We start from the raw sequence: 22,098 nt of genomic DNA, 5'->3' as shown, positions 1-22,098 counted from the left end.
GAGTATTTTAAGTATGATATTGTTGCGTTTTTTATAAAAGAGTCAAAAGATAGCATTTTTATCAGACGAGTCGAGATGTGTTTCTTTGACTGCATTTTAAGCAATCAATACACGACGTGAATTAATTGTGAAAACTACACTTAACAACCTTATACCCTATATGTTAGTGATTCCCTTGACATATTCTATCAGATTTATCCATTATCCTCCTATCCCTTACACGTTTTTCTCCTCCCCCTCACTATTCATCATCTCCTTCATCAAATCCTTCAAGATTCAAGTGAGTTTTTGGTACTAGTTTTTAGTTCGTCCAAGGTTTAGCTCGTCACCAAAGTTCTGGATCAACTCCTCCTCCATTCAAGGCAAGTTTTTAAAGAATTTTTAAACCACCATTCAAGATATATCTATTTTGATAAGAAATGATGTGTGTTGATGAGTTTTATGCATGATTTTAAAGATTTGAAAAACATAAAAGCATGATGTTTATGACATCGTGATGTGTAAGTCGTTCTTGTGAAATTATTAATAAATAATGTGTGTTGATAGATTCTTATGGTTTAGAGTTGGAAAAGGACTGATTTTTAAGGTGTGTGTTGAATTTTGAAGTGTTGAGTTAGTTTGAGTTAAATCTCTGAAACGTTGCATGTGCTAGGTTGTCTTGGATTAGAGACACTTGTAGAAATTTTGTTGATTAAGCCTATTTTATTAATCCAAATGAGATTAGGCCAATTGTATTTGAAAGATAGCTTATTTATCTACAACTTTCATGTTTTGAGTTTTGTCAAAATCATTTTGGAAGATTGACCAAAATTGCCCCGAAGTGTGTCGAGTGGTTTGAATTTCCGATAGTGACACATCTCGGGAGAACGAGCATACCGTTTTACTTCAAAATCCAATTGAGGTTAGGTTTTTGGCATTAGAAAGCAAAGATCAAGGGCTACAACTTTCATGTTTACCACGTTTCCAAATTCCGAACGAAAAATAGAGTTTCAGCGCATACAACATGCTTCTCTAGAACAGGTCTCGCTCGAGCGAGAGTTAGTGCCGCTCGAGTGAGGATGGTTCTATCCAAAAAATATTTCCATGCATGTTTTTAAGTTCTAAATGCATTATTATGATGTATTAAGGTGTTTTAAGTATTTTTAAGAGTTCCTATGCAAACAGTTTCAAGTTTTACGTCAAGAACGAAAAGAACGACTTACGTGGACCGATTACGTTATGTGATGCATGTACATGTTTATGTTCATTCATGAAAGCTATATTCAATATGCAAGTATGATTTTAATCATGTATGATATGCATGAAGTTATAGAGTAAGTTTTTAAGATCACGACATAAAAGTTTATGAAAGGAATCATGATGTTATGATGAATTTTTTATGACATACTTGTCATACGAAGATGGAATGTTATGATGAAATGATAATGATATGATATGAAAAATGAATGATATGTCAATGCATGAAAATATTTTGATGTCTTATGTGTCTTTGTGGTGGCAATACGGGAACGGTACTCCGGTGTGGGCTCCGGAGGGGCCCTCTCAAATACGGCTCAATGTACGGGTTAGGTCCTCCAGGATGAGCTCCGGAGGGGCCTCCGAAAATGAATGAACGAATGTTACGAGGCGTAATGCCATATTATTGTTGATCAACAAGAAAAGATGAATGTACCCATTATGATGGTTGCCACAATTTCGCATAATTCATCACCAAATTATATGTTTATGTTATGTTATGTTACGTTTAAATGATAATTGAAGTCTCATGATTTTTACTGCATACTCTTGCTGAGTCTTTAGACTCACTATACTTGAATGGTGCAGGTAATGAGGATGACATTTATGCATATGTCAACGAGTTCAATGTCGGGCATGAAGAAGAGCAAGGAGTCGGACCGGCGGGCGATGCATGAGTGTGTTATGTGTTGAGTGTGTTGGTGTCAAGTTAATGAACTAAATTTTGTTATTTTGATTGAAGAAAAAACGCTTTATGTTTCAAATTGTCATGATTTGGTTTGTAAACTATTCTGAAATGTTTTAAGTAAGGTTTGATGTATGAATACATCTTTCAAAAATTTTCTTTTTCGAACTAGTTTTAACGTCATGTTAGTTTGTAACATCTTCATCGGTTGAGGGCGTTACAGATATCTTTTGTCTTGTTATAAATGTATAAGCCTGGTTTATTATCTCACTAAGTCCTTAATAACTTAACCTCTTTTTTCTTTCTATTTATTGTAAATTCCATATAATGGATTACATTATCTCAAATAAGATCGACATTATGAAAGTGATGTTGGATTAGCACACCTATTATGACACGAGTTCCTGTGGTTCTATTAGTATTTTGGTTTTCAGTTGGGTAGAGTTAAGAATTTTTTACACTTCCGCTACTGTATGTTTGATATAATGATTTTATTTCAAGATGGGTCCCATAATAATAGTGCGAAAATTTTTTTAACAAACCGAATTCATGTCGTATAAAGAGTAGAAAGTACTAAACAAGATTTGAAAATATTATGAATGGTAGAATTTTAAGACATACATATTCTTTTAAAATACAAAGTCCACTTACCAAAAATTCAGTAAACTTTCAGAAAGGTGAAAGACATATCGAACAATCGGTTCAAAATAAAAATTTGGTCAGGATATTCATAAGAACGTTATCTAAATTGTGAATAATGAAGATTAGGTTTCGAAGTCATTTGAATCCCTTTCTGGTCCACGGACAGATGCTGCTTTTTTGAACTTAAGAAAATATCTGCAGTGTTTTACCCATTCTTCTCACCTACCTCACTCAAAAATTGAGAGAGTTTGTGGTGTGATTTTTCTCATGGTTTGAGAATCTATTTATAGTCACAAACAGTTCTCAAGATCAACTAGGATACTTAGGTTTCAAAGTTTGAATACAAATATCTCATCAGATTTGACTCCTTAGTTGGAGATGACTTAATACATCCAATTTGCTTATCTTGCATATATTTTATCTGGAGGTGCAAATTTCAAAAAAACCAATCTTTTATATTAATTTCTCTCGGTACAATCACCTTAAAGAAAATCAAAATTATCAAGAATATCAAGAAAAAATATTTCATTAGCTTTTAGTCTTTAAAATAAATCCGGGGTTTCACAATAATCCTTGAGATGATCCATCCAACTACGATGTCCCATGTTTAATACACCATGAGTGAACAAGTATTTCAAATTCTTGTGGACAAAGTAGATCTCATAACACTAACCATATAAGAAGTGATGCCAGATTTTTAGCGCAAAAGTAATAGCTACAAGCTCTAAATCATGCACGGCGTAATTGTCCTCGTGAGTTTTCAACTTTTTGGAGCCATAAGCAATCACATGTACATATTGTTTCAAAACACACCCCAAACCCTGAAGAGAATCATATGTATAGACCACATAGCCACCAGAACCAGATGGAAAGGCTAGAACATGCGTGGTAGTTAAACATCATCTCAACTAGTGAAAGCTCTATTCACAATCGGCTGACCAGACGAAAGGAAAATCCTTTCTCGTCAACCTTGTCAATGGTCTAGCAATCTGTGAAAAATTCTCAATGAATCGATGATAGTAACCTGCTAAACCCCAGAAACTACGAATCTATGAAGCTGTCGTTGGACGTGTCCAGTTCAGAATAGCCTCTATATTTCTAGGATCAACTAAAAAAGCATCACGGGAAATCACATGACCAAGGAAAACCACTCGATCAATACAGAACTCACACTTTCTTAACTTGGCATAAATTGTTTTTCTCGCAGAGTCTGCAACACAATCCTCAAACATTGTGCATGATCATCAACACTGTGTGAATAGATCAAAATATCTTCGATAAACACCATGACAAACTTACCCAGATAATCCCGAATAAATCTATTAATCAGATCCATGAAGACTACAAGTGCGTTATTCAACCCGAAAGACATCACTAGAAAATAGTGACCATACATCGTACGGAATGTTGTATTTAGAATGTCCTCATTACGGACTAGAAACTGATGGTAACCAGATCTCATATCGATCTTGGAATACATTGACGTTCTATGAAGTTGGTCAAACATAACATCAATGCATGGTAAAGGGTATTTGTTCTTGATCGTCACTCGGTTCCACTGTTTGCATTCGATACATAGACGTAATGGACCGTCTTTCTTCTTGAAGCACAACATTGATGCACCCCAAGCTGAAATGCTCAAACGTATGTATCGTTTATCCAACAGATCCTGCAACTGTTGCATCAAATCCCTCATCTCTGACAAAGATAGACGATAGGGTACATGGGAAATAGCGGTTGTTCCCGGCAGAATCTCAATCCTGAACTTAACCTCTCTAACAAGAGGAACACCTGGGATACCATTAGAAAACACATCTGGAAACTCATTAACGATTGGAAGATCATCGATACCGATACCACTTTTGGAATCATCAATTGCATAAATGAGGTAGCCTTCTTCGCTCGACTCTAAAACACGATAGGATTTCAGAGCCGACACCAAGTGCTTCGGAGGTCGCGCTCCTTCATCGTAGAAAGACTAACTATCATCTCCAACCTAATGAAACTGAACAAGTTTTTTGTAAAAATCCACAATATCTTTATAATTAGTAAATAGATCTATACCAAAGATATAGTCAAAATCCTCCAATGCTATGATGAACAAATTCGCTATCAACTCATTAAACTTGAATTCTAAAGAACATCCCAATACTAGAGGCTAGGCAAAAACTGAATGGACTATCGGGGTAGACACAAAAAGTACCACATCTAGAGAAACATAGGTAAAACTATGACACTTAACAAATCGTGTAGAAATTAAGGAATGTGATGCACCAATATAGTGAGAACCAAAGCAGCTATACCACATAAAAGAAATGTACATGCGATGACCCTCTCATTCTCCTCAAGAGCTTGATATTGATTCAGAGCGAACATCTGGCCTTGGACACGGGGTTGAAGATTAGAGCCTCCAAATTACCGTCCTTAAGGCCTCTGGTTAACGATACATAACCTGGGAACCATAACCGGACGTTGATCTTCCACTTGCCTACGAACAATTCTTCTTAATATGGCCAATCTCACCACACCGTAAATAGACTCTTACATCTTTATGTCACTTATCATATGGAAGATTCTTGTTACAATGATCACACTGGCCTTTCTTTATACCAAAATGGAAAACACCTCCATCTACTACTCCTCGGTGCAATGGAATACTCGGAAGCATCCCTCTATGTGCTCCAACCAATCCTCTGCAACCCCGACAGTATCGCCTCCGACCAACAGTTTTGGTCCCATGAAAGTCCAATCGGCGGTGACCATCATGATGGTGATGGTGTCTTATACGGTGTCCATGATCATCCTCTTCACCCTAGCATCCCACACTGCCATGACTCTTGTAGCCATGGCCCGCCGCCTACAAGATAAAATAAAGATCAACCTAAAAAGAAATTTCCTAGATCCCAAAAATCTCATGCATGCTCAGATACCATAAATTTAGTGAACCGTCTTGGATCATCTACTAAAAAAATCTAATGACATGCAATTAACTTATAGAACTGTAAATACCCAAATGTTATACAACCAAATAGAAATGAGTATGATAAACCAAGTCAGCGAAGATCACCACTCTCCGTAAAGCTGTGACAGATTCATCAACAACCACTCTCGTTTGGTCTGTTCAACCTAAGATATGTCCCGTTGAATGGGGTGACAAGACAAAAGAAAAGGACATTAGCGATGAAAGAAATCAATAATAATGTATAAGTATACACAACTATGAGTGCAAATATACGGGATATCGAGAAACTATCTCAGTAAAACTCTGTTGGTCGAGGGGCTCCATGATATGTAGAACTTTGTGCCATCACACTAGGAGGTGGATTCAACACCATCAATCTATGGATATTGGTGACCTTACTTTTACAAACTGGTCCAACCATCCACTAAAGAACGAAGGGGCTGAGCGAGCCCAATACAGGCTATCTCAAGGATACAAGCTCAACATGAAAATTTATGCAACATAATATTCCTGACAATTAATAATATATGAACATAGAAAAATGCAACACATAGAACATAAATACTCTCAATCAGGATATCTCCGATAGTACTTTTGTACCTCTAACAAAAAACCTAGCAGCACCAGGTCAAAAGTACAAGTGTAGTGACCCGCTCTGGAATCACCAACTAATCAAACTTAAGCATGCATTAAAAATATTAAAGAATAATAACTCAATAAATAACCAACAGAATCTCAAACGGTTAAACAAGCCAACCGGCGGAATACAACCGATACTAAAATCAACTAAAGTAACTATTATATAACCAGATCAAAAAACAATACTAAAATCCACAAATGGAATCCTGATATAGAACATCCCACGGCACTGCATCAACGCAACGATCGCTACCTCCTTGTCCATCCGACCTAAGCCCTACCCCGTGGAATGGGGTATCTAAAACCAAAAACTGAGGACAAGAGCTAACCACGCTAAATAAAATACTATGAGTATAAACATGATATGAACTCTAATGAAAATGAACGGGTACCGGAAACCTGTCACGATAACAACACTGCTCAAACAAAGGCCCCATGGTATGTAACACGCTAGGTCATTGCATCAGGAGGTGACTCACACACTAAAAGAAAAATGTGGATATAGGTGGCCTGATCCCGTAATCCAATGGGTCCAACAATCCACTCAATAACCGTGGGATGAGCAACCCCACTACGGTTTATATCAAGGTGCAGGCTCAACATGATAATGCATGCAGCATAATAATCATGACATAATATATGCATATAAACCATGCCATATAAATATGCAAACACAGAATATGCATACTCAACTATGATATCTCGGATATTACGTCTGTACCTCTACTCAAGAAACTCAAGCAGCCTAACAACTCGGGTACTCAAGTCTAAGCCTATAAGCAGATAATCAACATATCACTTATTTCTCAATAAAATCCTTAACTAGACTAATAATACTCATTGAAACTATTCATAATCTAGACTTATATATGCGTCCGTTGTTAGCACTATGATGGTGATGGCCTCAAACTTTAGGCACAAGTTTGCTACGATCTTGGTAGCACCTCGCTATTGACTGTCCCTCAAAAAGACGCCCAAAAGCCTTCAAAGAGAGAGAGAGAGAGAGAGAGAGAGAGAGAGAGAGAGAACGAGAGTGAATTGGAAATGGAAAGTGAAGCTCTCAGTGCCTATTAATAGGCCAAGATGGGACCTTCCGATCCCTGGTTCGGAGTTTCAAAACTGACTTCGGATATTCCGATCTCTCCATCAGAGCTTCCGATTACTAGGCACCGAATGCGTGTCCCTGATTAGACAACAGACTGTTGTTGATGCAATTCGGAACTTCCGAACTGGGGTTCGGAGCTTCCGAACTCTCTCGAGTCAGTTCACCAATCAGAAAGCCCATAATTTCTTATCCAAAGGCGATCAAACCTTTCGATTGAGAGTTCGGATCTTCCAAACTCACCCTCTGCCTCCAAAGTACATCGCTGCTTCCGAACTGTCCAATAACTTGAAGCCCTCAAAACCATTTCTAATAGTATTGATTCCTATTTCAACATCTTAAATCAAATTGGAAATCCCTTAATCATGTTTATAAATTTGATTAACTTAATTAGGAATATGGCTACTACATTCTCCCCAATTTATGAAATTTCTTCCTCGAAATCAAGACTAGGAAAATCAGAACAAAATATCACTAAAAACAAGTTCTCAATACAATACTGAAGTTTACAATTACTAAACTATGCAAAAGAAAATACAATCAAAAAAACTAAAGATGTTCAGAACACATATGACTCTCTATCTCCCAAGTCTCCTCTTCAGTTCCTCGACGCTTCCACTAAACCATGTCTAAAAGAATGCGCTTATTCCAAAGAACCTTGTTTTTTATTTCAATAATCCCGAGCGGTCTTTCCATTTATGAAAATCAGGCTCTAACTGAACCTTCTTCGGATGCAAAATGTGCGACTCATCTGCAATATAGTAACGAAGTAAAGATATGTGGAACACATCTTGAATGCTTGAGAGATATGATGGTAATGTCAAGCGGTTAGCCACATCTTCGTATTTCTCTAGTATTTTAAACAGACCAATGAACCTCGGTGATAACTTGCCCTTCAGACCAAACCTCACCACCTTTCAAAAGGGTGATACTCGCAAGAAAACATTTTCCTCTAGATCAAAATGAAACGGTATGTGCTTGGTGTTCGCATAGCTATCCGATCTATCTTGTGCAACCCTGATCCTTTTCTTGATCAACTGACTTTATCCACGATCTGTTAGATCAACTCCGGTCCCTCAACATGTCTTTCCCCTACTTCATCCTAGAATAATGGTATCCGACAACGGCGACCATAAAGAGCCTCAAACACCATGACAATACTGCGATGATAACTATTTTTATAAGAAAACTCTATCATCGACAAATGATCCTTCTAGGATAAAACAAAATCTATCACTAAAGTTTTCAGTATATCCTTTAATAGTACTCTCGGACTTACTGTCACTCTCTGGATGATATGATGTACTCAAACTCATAGTAAAACCCAAGGCTCGCTAAAAGATATGCCAAAATCGTGATGTGAACCTCGAATATCTATCACTGACTATGCTCAGCGGTACTCCATGAAAATGCACAATCTCCTGAATTTAAAACCTCGCCATGTGATCAAAAGTGAACTCGCGGTTGTACAGAATAAAATGTGCAGACTTGGAGAACCTTTCCACAACAACCCAAATAGAATCACACTTCCTGGAGGACATTGGAAAGTGGGTGGAAAAATATATCGTCACATGCTCCAACTTCCAATTTAGAATCTCCAAACACTGCATCAGACCACCAGTCCACGATGCTCATCCTTGACCTCTTGACAAACAAGGAATCGAGATACATACTGATAAACATTTTGCTTCAAACCTTTCCACCTAAATCTCATACGTAGATTCTTGTACATCTTTGTTCTAGCTAGGTACACGGTGAATCTACTACAATGATTCGGAGAAAAAATCTCATCACGTCAAAGTAAAATTTTCAGGCACAACTACTCTACCAGACGAACACAACAATCCATCTGTCTGAAAATAGAAACCAGAGGTGTTGTCTCCCTGAGGAAGCCTGGCTAACTTTTATGTCTTCTAATACAAACTCTAAACTTTTCGGATACGGGTAAACAACATTGGCTCAGTTAACAATAAAAATACTCGGATCCCTTGTTGTTCTTTCTTGTGGCAAAACGTGAAACCCAAAGAACACAACTCCTGAACGGAACTAGACACTACACTGGTGTGAAGATCACTAACATATATCGTACGGCTAAGGACTTTTGCAGCTGGATTCGTAGAACCTGGATGGTAATTGATATCACAATCATAATCATTGAGAAGTTTCATCCAATGACGCTGCCTCATGTTCAATTCATCTTGAGTGAACAAATAATTTGAACTATTAGGGTCAAAATAGATCTCTAAATGCTCACCGTACAAGTAATGACGTCAAATATTGAGCGCAAAAACAATCGCTGCAAGATCTAGATCATGCACTGGATAATTCTTGGGTTTTCAACTGTCGAGAAGCATAGGCTATCACATGCCCATTCTGTGTCATCACACAACCCTAACCCTGAATAGATTTATCTATTAACACCACGTAACCTTCGGAACCAGATGGTAAAGCAAGTACTGGCGCGGTAGGCAGTCGACCCCCTCAACTCATCAAAGATGTCAGTACCTCTACTAAAAAACTCAAAAAACCTAGCAACTTGAGTACTTGAGTCCAAAACTATAAGCAGATAATCAACATATCAATTATTGCTCACTAAAAACCTTAACTAGAATAATAAATACTCATTGAAACTATTCAAAATTTAAACTTATACCTCCTTCCATTGTTATCCCTTTGATGACAATGACCTCAAACTTTGGGAAAACTTTGCTATGATCCCGGTAGAGCCTTGCTATCGACTGGCCCTCAAGGCGATGCCTCAAAGGCTTTAAAATAAATAAGAAATAAGAGATAATAATGAATTGAAAATGGAAAGTGATGCTCTCGGCCCCTATTTATAGGCGAATATCAGACCTTCTGATCCCTGGTTCAGAGCTTCCGAACCAACTTCATAGCTTCCGATCTCTCCATCTGATCTTGCGATCACTAGCCACCGAACGCGTGTCCTTGATTGAATAACACATTGCTGCTAATGGAGTTCAGACCTTCCAAAATCTCTCGAGTCAGTTCACCAATTAGAAAGCCCATACTTTCTTATCCAAAGGCGATCGGACCTTTCGATCCTGAGTTCGGAGCTTACAAACTCACCCTCTACCTCCGAAGAATATCGCTGCTTTCGAACTGTCCAATAACTTGAAGCCCTCGTAACCATTTTTGATTGTCCTGAATCTGATTTCAACATATTAAATCAAATTGGAAATCCTTTAATCATTTTTAGGAAATTGATTAATTTAATTAAGAATCGGGCTACTATAACAAGCCTATAATCAATGAATACCATATCACTTGTAGCTTACTAAAAGCCTTAAATATACTAATAGCTACTTCCAAAAGCTATTAACAGTTTATACTTACATCTGCGTTGTCGGCCCTTTGATTTCGAAGGCTCCACTTCTTGGTAACAACTCTGCCTTAAATCCAGAAGCGTCCCGCTAGCGCCCGACCTCAAGAAGGCATAATGGAAGAGAGAGAGAGAGAGAGAAGTGAATTGGCAAGAAATTCATCCAGTCGAGATACTAGGAATTCTGGGAAAGGCAGTTGAGTAATTCCAATTCTTGGATTGGGGTGTTACAAGTTTTTTTAATACTCAAAATCTTCTAGTGGAATCCTTCTAAGAAAAAAAGGGATGATGTAAGAGTTTTCATCTTCGAACATCCATAAACAAACACTCGAGCTCTTACATTTCAGTCAAATTTTTACGCACTAGCTTAGTAATTTTGATACATTGTTCTAATATGTTAGTTGACATCTTTCCGTAAACTTATATATATTTGTTGATCAATTGATATAGACAGTCGAGAAAGTAGCAGTTCAGTTGCCAACCACAACTGAACTCAGTTTAGAAAGATTATGCATTGGTGTCTACACAGATTTTTTATCCTAGAAATATGGTCTAGTGTTTTTGTGGTACCCATCCAAGAAATTTCTCATGAAAACCTTTCTTGCTTTATGAATTGGTGGTCTCCCCAATATGCTTCCTTGATTTCATCTCTTTTTACGCCTCAAGGAAATATATCTCACTCATTGGCTATGTACTTTAATATGATATTTCTTTCACCATTCACATTGGAAGGTCTGATGAGCTGATCGGAGCTTCCAAAGTCAACTATTCGGAACGTGGCAGTCATACAGGATCAAAACATACGATTCTGAGATTGGAGCTTCTGATCATCGCCTATAAATAGGCCATGAAGAATCAGGTTTTCTTGCCAATTCACTTGTCTTTATCTCTCTCTCGTCCCTTGTGCTTTCTTGAGTGTTCTTAGCAGCACCTCAATATATAGCACAAATTGATCCTACAGTTGATCAAATATATTCTATGAAGTGTGTGCTTGATCAGTTGACTAGGAATGGTTATGGTTGGCGGAAGTGATATGGATGGTTGGTTCTTGTGTTCACTCAACTGCGCTCTCCCATTTTTGTTAGCACGAATGATCTTCTATTTATAGCTTCCAACGGTAACTTGATTCAAATTCTAGCCGTTGGTTTGACTTGTCTGCTACCTTGTACCTTTTCTGACACAAAGTACACTAATGCATCTGTAGCTCGATGGTCTCAGTCTTGTACGGATAAATTTATCCAATAACTTAATGTAAAACTGAGTGATTTCCGTTTTACCAAAAGTTATAGTTGGTGGTAATGTTGCAACTCAAGTCTTTTAAACCGCACAGCAGCCCAAGTGTCATGGTTAAACCGCACAGCAGCCCAACCATCATGGTTCGATCTCTCTACCTAGCAGAGAAAATTATTGCACCCCAACAATCTCTCTCCCAATAATTATACTACATATCAATAGTAATCGAACTCTTGACTCTGATACCAATTTTAGGACCGAGGGCATGCCACTTTACCAAAAGCTATAGCTGGTGGAAATAGTGAAACCAAAATATTTTAAATCCCACAGCAGCCCCATAGTCATTGTTAAACCGTACAGTAGCCCAACCATCATGGTTATCTCTCTCTATCCAGCATGGACAATTATTGCACCCCAACACTGAGGTAGACTTATGACTTCAGTCGTAGTTTGGTCAGCTTATCAGCTTTCCTAAATGATCAGTTTAGGTGGCTATCCAGTCTTGTTAATATATTTTAGCCTTGCACGATTGAATCCAATTAGATTTGCTAGTCCAGTTGTGGTTCTAGCTCAGAGACTGATTAGCTATCTCCAATTGACTTGTCCAGTTTATGTCTTCAATTTCAATCGTAGACAAAGTCAGTCGCCTGATGATTTTGACTATGCGTTTTATCAACAAAGATACTATGAATGTTCCAACACAGATAATGTTGAGCTTTGCAGTGGCCAACATAATTTAAGATTCACAATTTCACCCCACATATCATCATCAAAAGGATAAGGGAAATAGAAACTATATCTTGGAACTTTGGGAGGGAAATCAAATTGACGGAGAAAGAGAAGGGGATTGTAAATTTCAAATGGAATATTGACATTTGATGAAGGAAGGTTGTTCTCACATCATCCACAATTTGAGAAAAAACTTGTTTTTGTGAGACATAAAATGAGGGATTCACAAATACTCAAACATGTTTAGGTGCACAGGAAGATAGTAACATCTCCCCTCGTCAAGAGTGTGAAAAAAAGAAATCAAAAGGATATTAGACAATGTGGTGGTACAATGTGCTAGATTCTTGCTATCTGATGGACCTATACTGCTGAATGAGGGGCTCTTGATATCTGAGTAGGAGAAAAACGGAATTGGAAGGAACCAGGCCACCCCTTAAAGCTTACGCAAAGTATCTTTTAACACACGTTTGTTCAAACCACGGTACACTGAACCCAAAAACATAACTACCAGGTCAAGAGCATTCCTGATACTCAACGAACGAGCTAGAGTAAATAATCAGCGAAAGGACGAACAGACGCAAGGAAGAATAAAAACTTGCAAAAAAGAACCCATAGAAATAAAATTTGTTTCTCATAATTCGGGGTCCCGGAAGTAGTGTAAGTGTTCTCCTTGAAAAGAGAGGGAAGATATTTATATGGAATCAATCCTTTCACATCCAAACCTAAGACAGGAAGCGTCAGAAATCAGAGGATATCATGAAGGGTGATTGACATCGGAAGACTAGCAAATAAAAAAGATTTACTAAGGGGAGCCCAAAAACGGAGAATACTTCAAAAATACTCATTTGTATTAGGAAAGGGGCTTTGATGAGTTGAACTAAGTAGTACAATTCCTAGGTTTTCCACATAGTTCCAAAATGAGGTTCTAGCCTATCTACCCAAGTAACCCATTCAACAGTAAATTAAACAAGGACAAGGCTTGAATTTTTCAACCTTGGAAGGTGACTTCAAGGATCAATATAGACACAATGAGATTCAAAAATAGATGCAGAGGGAAGAGATTAAACACGGGCCCAGGGAGAGTAACCTATACATGTGGAGGGTGGATCATAGTGGCCAGGACTTCAGTGAACTCAAGCTTGTTAGAAGATAGATTCAAGGGTCTAGAATAAAATCATTCAATAAATTCTCATACCCAAATGAAAACATTGCAAATAAAAGCAAGGGGAAACCATACTTGATCACTTCTAGGGTTTTTGAGACATGAAAAGAACTGTTCGTAAGAACAGAAACCGTGGACAAATGGCGGACCAACTACAACAACAAAAGGAGGGTAAATGAAAATTTTTGTTCACTATTATTTATGTTTTATAGGACTTCTAAAAAAAAACTCTTTTAAAAAGGGAAGGAGAACGAGAGGACCATACTTGAAAAAGAGAGCAGAAGAAACTTCGAGGGAAATTTCACGAGTCAGCGATATGCAAAAAGCGAAGGAAGGAGAAGTTAGAAGATGAAAGGAGAGAGGAGTGACACGAGAAAAGAGGAAGAAATGATAGCAAGAACTCTGATTGATGGAATTGAAGCTGGCCAATTTCTTGGGAACGTGAAGGGAGGAAGTAAAATTTTGAAAAGAAGATAACATTATCTACTCAAGGCCTACAACAGTTCCTGGTACCCGAAGACCCAATATACTAAAATACAATCTCAACTTATAGGATCAAAAACAGTGTGTAGAGGGGGGTGAATACACACATTTTAAATATTTGAGATACAATAGCTCGGTTCTTTAAATATTGAGCATCGATGAATTAAATCGAGTTTGGTTTTCAAATCAAGCAAAAGACACTCAAAATAATCCTTCGTAGAAACTGATTTAACATTTTGGAAATCATTTTAAAAGGATACAAGTTGAAATAATGAAAACGGTTTGGTTGAAAAATTTTATCAAACACTTTGTATGTTATGAAGAACACATAAAATGCTTCAATAATGCATCTTAAAAATCAGTAGCATAAGTAAAATAAATGCGATAATTAGACTCGGATTTGTTTATGGATGTTCGGAGATTTCAACAACTCCTACTTCACCCCTTATTATTCCTTGGAAGGATATCACTAGAAGACTTTGGTTTATACAACTTATTTGTACAAACCCACTCTGGTTTAGGACTTACCAACTGCCTAAACAAGAACTCCTAGCCATACTCGATTGTAGGCCGCAACCTCATAATTCGCATAATGTTTAGCGTCTTTATGCCAAGATTACAAACACAATCTTTAACGTCTTTGTGTTAAGACTCTTACTCAAATAATCTATGAATATATCTCTCGAATATGTGACTGAGTTGCGTTTTCTTCAACTGATATACAAAGATTTCGGACAAGGAAGAGTTTTCTATAAACTTGGTTTGGTGTGAAGAAATTGGCAGTGAACGCTCATATTTCTTCTTGTTCTTCACACCTTGGGCTTTGCTCTCAATTATCTTGATGAATCTGATTTCGATTCCCTATTCCTTAAATCTCTCTTCCAAGACTTGTTTTTGAACTCCAAGATGTTTTATTTATAAGCTCCAAAAATAATATAGCTGTTACACACAGAAATAGAGCCGTTAGAATGCTTTTATATTGTTTCTGTACTTTTTTTGGAGTGCTTGACCGCGTTAATCGGTGTGAATAAATTCAACTGGCAAGCGTACCAGGTCAAGTAATAATATAGTGGACAAAGGTCCAAGTGTCGAACCCACAGGGACTGTATAAAAATGATTACCAAAATCTATTTATTTCTACTTAATCTAGACTAATGAAAAAGAAGGATTTCAGATTTTAAACTAATGAATAAAATTGCAAATAAAATTAAATTAAATAAAAACGCAGCAGAAAACTTTGGATTACTTAAAATTTGGGAAAAACTTCGATCAAGGACACACGTAGGTACCAGACAATTCGTGTAACAAGCAGTCAATCTAAGATATCAGACTTAATCGTAATTCACTGGAATTTTCTTAATTTGTTCGAAGGACTATTTCTAGAACAATCAAACCTATTCAAATATTGATGAACTAATCTTTCGTAATTCTAATCAAATTTAAATGCATAAATTGCTGTGAAAATTCAGTAAAAACCTAAACCGCATAATGAAACCGAATTCTATTTCTAGTCAGTTTTACACTATGTTGATTCTATTTCTAGTCAGTTTTACACTATGTTGATTATCGAAGTGATCAAAATCGAGACCTCCTCTGTCGACTTGGAATCAATTAACAAGCAAACAAATAACTGGCCAAGAAATTTGTAAGACAAATATAAATTCGATAATTAATAAAATCAAATCAAGTCTAAAAATTTCAAATAAACAAACGAGTTTTCTACATAAATTGTCTGGCCCAATCACGTGGCCTTGATCAAAAAAGAAAAACTACTCACAATTCATAATTCAAAACCAAGTTTTAATCATGAATTGACAAATAAAATAAAATAAAATAAAAGAGAAGAGAAAAAACTCCCAAGCCTGTGCCGTAGCCGCCTCTCGAATTCTCCTCTAAAATTCTGGAAAAATTTGTGGAACCCTTGTAAAATAATAAAAACTCCTATTTATAGTGTTTGGAAAGCCTTAAAAATTAATTTCCTAGTTGAAATATAATTTTTGGAATTTTCTGGCCCGTCGACACGCGCGCGTGCGCCTTGGAGTCCTCGGGCGCGCGCAATTATATAAAACAGTGGCCCAAACTTCCTCTCTCGCGCGCGCGAGAAATAGTCCCGCTCGCGCGCGCTCCACTCACGAATCTCTGGAATTTTCTTCTGCGCGCGCGAGATAATGCCGCGCGCGCGTTATTTATTTGCTGAACATGCGCGATAGCGCTGCTTCTTGCGCCAACCACAGCCATAAAGCGCGATAGCGCTAATTCTTGTGCTAACAACTTGTTTCTCAGCGCGTTAGCGCTTCTCCCATGCTTATCAGCGCCTAGACAAGGGCAAACGCGCAACAAATCTCATCATCAGCGCAACCTTCAACCTGCTCCGAGCGACGATTGTGAAAAATTCATATCTTGAGTTATAGCCGTCGGATTGACCTGAAATTTGGACTGCAGCCTCAAAACATCTTGAACTTCATTCTGACTGGTGGAGATCGGATTTGGATTTCTCAAAAATTAAATATGATTTTTAGATCAAGGCTGCTCCGTTATTCGCTCTTCAAAAATATAATTTCCTACAAAATTAACCGGGGAAGTGAAATACACACACATGAACTAAAACACATAAAAACACATAAAAATAATATGAATGCACACAAAAATATATATAAAAATATCACAAACTAATGCATACAAACCGCACTTATCAACACCCTCATACTTAACTCTTGCTCGCCCTCGAGCAAGACATGCAAAAACAAAATGCAAACAAAAACATAAGTAAGGACAAGTCATGAATGTGCACAGCCTCTGAGAAGTTCAATTACCAACAAAAATCACAGACATGCTCTCAACTTTTTATAATACACTTTTGGTTTTACGTAAACGCGTGTGTGTGAAATGTCATTCCAGTTTCATACAACTTAGACCGAATTCGTCTCAAATCTGCTTAGCAACCTATGACAAATCAGTGCAAGTTTCACTTTTCAAGTGTCCATTCATTCCAACGATCTCTAGACATACCCACCTCCCTTGAGATAATGAATTACACACCTCCGGATTTTGCACCCGGTATTGCATTAGCCCCAATAATTACCCGCTGACTTAGCTACAACTGGATAGGATATGAAAAATCATTCTATTTTTTCTTTCTAATCCCCTCATCTATAGCCCGGATGGAGCATCAATCCCATTTAACCCGCATACTTAGCCTTAAATTTAATCTTTTATAGGATTTTAATCCTTTCAAGGCCCGGATGGAATTGTATAAAACTCTTTTTTTTTTCTCTAGGTGCGCCCAAGATCTTAAGTGTAAACTAGAGCCTCATCAAAATTCATAGTACACAATCAAGATTCACAAACCACCTATTGCCGTGCAATGGTCAAACAGACAAAAACTTCATCAAATCTTTTATTACAGTCCACTGGTCTAACATTAGTGCTTAAAAATATTCACGGTTCAACCTACAGATTCTCATGTCAAGCCAAGAGCAAAATTTTTCAAAAATATTTTTTTTTCAACATAACTTCATCATCATTGGCTATCATGACTCATCCTACTCATGCAATGCAAACAACAACAAAAACACACTATATGCAAACAACAACGAAACACGACAAATGCAAAACAAACACACAAATGCTATAAATTAGTCTACCCCCCCATACTTATCCAAAGCATTGCCCTCAATGCTTCAGAACAATAAACAGAATGCAAACAAACACACAATGTAATGAAAAACAAAAATAACACTCCCCTGGTTTTCGATGCATTCTCTTCCTTCTTGACAGTATCCTCTAGGACGATATCAGTAGTCTAGATTATCAGCGGGAACGACCAACTGGCATGGGAAAGAAACAATAATAAAATAAAAACAAAAATAAAAACCAAAAACATAATAAAAAAAACAAAAACACTGGGTTGCCTCCCAGTCAGCGCTAAATTTATAGTCTATAGCCCGACTATACTCCTCTTTGAGTGGTGAAATTCAAGGTGGTTTATCCACCGTCTGTGAAAAACTCGAATCATTCCTGCACTTGCATGCTACATCATTAAAGAACTTGTGCAAGGGATTAATTCCTGTACACAACTGCACCTGCAGATATGCACCAACATCATGCATCTCATCAACCAAACGAATAACAGAACAAGATTTCAAAATTGGGCTCTCAGTAGCCGACTTAGACATAGTAAAAACTACTTGTTCATCGTTCAATCTCAGAACCAACTCTTCCTTCTCAACATCAACTAGGGCTCTACTAGCAGCAAGAAAAGGACGCCCTAAAATCAGTGGAACCTCACAGTCCTCATCCATGTCAAGAATAACAAAATCTACAGGGTATATAAAGTGTTCTATCTTGACTAGAATATTTTCCACTACTCCTCTTGGATATTTAATAGAACCATCAGCAAATTTAAGAGAGATAGCAGCAGGTTCTATATTTTCAACTCCTAATTTTCGAGCAATAGAATAAGGCATTAAATTAATGCTCGACCCAAGATCACACAACACATTCTCAAAAGACAAACTTCCAATATGACAGGGTATAGAAAAACTCCCTGGATCCTGAGATTTTGTTGGAAGCTTCTTTTGCAATACCGCCGAGCACTCTTCCTTCATTGTGACTTGCGTAAGATCATTCAGCTTCTTTTTATTTTTCAGCAAGTCTTTCAGAAACTTTGCATATCTCGGCATCTGAGCTAAAGTATCTGCAAAAGGTATGTTAATATTCAGTTTCTTGAAAATTTCAAGAAACTTCTTAAATTGAGAATCAAATAATAGTTGCTTAGCTCTAAGAGGGAAAGGTAAAGTAGATAAATCAACATTTTTATTAACTTCAAATTTTGAAGTCTTACCTTTCTTACCTGTCGTGGAGGATTTTTCTGTACGCACCTCCTCTTTTTCTTCATCAATTTTCGGCCCTTCCACAGCCTTCTCGTCTTCCGGTTGCTTCTCAGACTGTTCAGATTGTGATCTCGTCACTACCATAATTGCATTCACGCTTTTGGGATTGAGCTCAGTGTTGCTCGGTAGAGATCCAGTAGGACGATTTGACAATTGGGAAGCAATTTGACCCATCTGACTTTCCAACCTCTGCATCATAGCTTCTTGATTTTGTAAACGAGCCTCAGTACCCGCCACATATTTCATCATTATTTCCTCGAAGCTCGGCTTCTTCTCTTCTTGCTTGGACTGCCAGTTCTGATTATAATTATTGTTGTAGGATTTGTACGGCTGCCGTCCTTGATTTCCCATAAAATTTACAGCATCAACTTCAAACAACTGCTGATCCTCTTTCAGATTCCCTTGTGTTGGCGCTGTTTTCATGAGTGCCACTTGATGTGTTAGAGAGTCGATCTTAGCGTTCAGGGCCATCAAAGCATCGACCTCTAGAATTCCACCCTTCTTTTCCTTCTTTACATCCGGCCACCCAATATTACTCTCTGCCATGTTGCCAATGATCTCCCAAGCTTCAGCTGGCATCTTCCTGAATAAGCATCCATTGGCGGCAGCATCCAGCATAGATCGAACCGACTGATCGGCTCCGTTGTAGAACGTCTGGGTCTGCTGGCTTTGAGTAAGATTATGCTGAGGACATGTCCTCAACATCTTTTTGAACCTGGTCCACGCCGCATGTAGAGATTCTCCCTCCTTTTGCTTGAAAGATATAATATCAGAGAATAACTTAGCCATCTTCGTAGGAGGGAAGTATTTCTTTAGGAATTCTTGGACAAGACCCATCCAAGTAGTAATACAACCAGTCGGCAGGTCATCAAGCCACTCCAAGGCTTCGCACTGTAGAGAGAATGGGAATAACCGCAGTCTCACTGCATCAGAGGTTACCCCATTAAACTTGAATGTGTCGCAAATCGACAAGAATCGCTCCAGATGAGCGTAAGGATCCTCAGTAGAAGTGCCTCCAAATCGTGCTTGAAGTTGGATCATCTGAATAGTTGAGGGTTTAAGCTCAAAGCTGTTCGCCTCAACAGCGGGGCGAACGATGCTGGATCCATAACCTTCAACCGGAGGCCTAATAAGATCCCAAACAGTGCGGTTGTCAACTTCTTCTGCCATTTCTTCCTCAGACTCAGAATCAAGCTCCAAATTAAGATCTTTCCTAGCTCTCCGAATCCTACTAAGCGTGCGTTCTATCTCCAAATCGAGTGGTAGGAGATTTTTGAATAGTCGAGATCGATGCATGCACTAGCAGATGAGTACCTGACAAACACAAATAAAATAAAAAAAATTCAGAAAGCAGATAAATAAAAAAAAACAGTCTAATCTCAAGAGAAATAAAAATTTTGATATCAAACAGTCCCCGGCAACGGCGCCAAAAACTTGACCGCATTAATCGGTGTGAATAAATTCAACTAGCAAGCGTACCAGGTCAAGTAATAATATAGTGGACAAAGGTCCAAGTGTCGAACCCACAGGGACTGTATAAAAATGATTACCAAAATCTATTTATTTCTACTTAATCTAGACTAATGAAAAAGGATGATTTCAGATTTTAAACTAATGAATAAAATTGCAAATAAAATTAAATTAAATAAAAACGCAGCAGAAAACTTTGGATTACTTAAAATTTGGGAAAAACTTCGATCAAGGACACACGTAGGTACCAGATAATTCGTGTAACAAGCAGTCAATCTAAGATATCAGACTTAATCGTAATTCACGGGAATTTTCCAAATTTGTTCGAAGGACTATTTCTAGAACAATCAAACCTATTCAAATATTGATGAACTAATCTTTCGTAATTCTAATCAAATTTAAATGCATAAATTGCTGTGAAAATTCAGTAAAAACCTAAACCGCATAATGAAACCGAATTCTATTTCTAGTCAGTTTTACACTATGTTGATTATCGAAGTGATCAAAATCGAGACCTCCTCTGTCGACTTGGAATCGATTAACAAGCAAACAAATAACTGGCCAAGAAATTTGTAAGACAAATATAAATTCTATAATTAATAAAATCAAATCAAGTCTAAAAATCTCAAATAAACAAACGAGGTTTCTACATAAATTGTCTGACCCAATCACGTGGCCTTGATCGAAAAATAAAAACTACTCACAATTCATAATTCAAAACCAAGTTTTAATCATGAATTGACAAATAAAATAAAATAAAATAAAAGAGAAGAGAAAAAACTCCCAAGCCTGTGCCGTAGCCGCCTCTCGAAATCTCCTCTAAAATTCTGGAAAATTTGTGGAACCCTTGTAAAATAATAAAAACTCCTATTTATAGTGTTTGGAAAGCCTTAAAAATTAATTTCCTAGTTGAAATATAATTTTTGGAATTTTCTGGCCCGTCGACACGCGCGCGTGCGCCTTGGAGTCCTCGCGCGCGCGCAATTATATAAAACAGTGGCCCAAACTTCCTCTCTCGCGCGCGCGAGAAATAGTCCCGCTCGCGCGCGCTCCACTCACGAATCTCTAGAATTTTCTTTTGCGCGCGCGCGAGATAATGCCCTCGCGCGCGCGCGTTATTTATTTGCTGAACATGCGCGATAGCGCTGCTTCTTGCGCCAACCACAGCCATAAAGCGCCATAGGGCTAATTCTTGTGCTAACTTCTCCCATGCTTATCAGCGCCTAGACAAGGGCAAACGCGCAACAACTCTCATCATCAGCGCAACATTCAACCTGCTCCGAGCGACGATTTTGAAAAATTCATATCTTGCGTTTTAGCCGTCGGATTGACCTGAAATTTGGACTGCATCCTCAAAACATCTTGAACTTCATTCTAACAGGTGGAGATTGGATTTACATTTTTCAAAAATTAAATATGATTTTTAGATCAAGGCTGCTCCGTTATTCGCTCTTCAAAAATCTAATTTCCTACAAAATTAACCGGGGAAGTGAAATACACACACATGAACTAAAACACATAAA

This window comes from Henckelia pumila, unplaced genomic scaffold, assembly GCF_033568475.1.
Source record: "Henckelia pumila isolate YLH828 unplaced genomic scaffold, ASM3356847v2 CTG_270:::fragment_3, whole genome shotgun sequence".
Classification (NCBI taxonomy): Eukaryota; Viridiplantae; Streptophyta; class Magnoliopsida; order Lamiales; family Gesneriaceae; genus Henckelia; species Henckelia pumila.
This window is presented reverse-complemented; position numbering follows the sequence as displayed.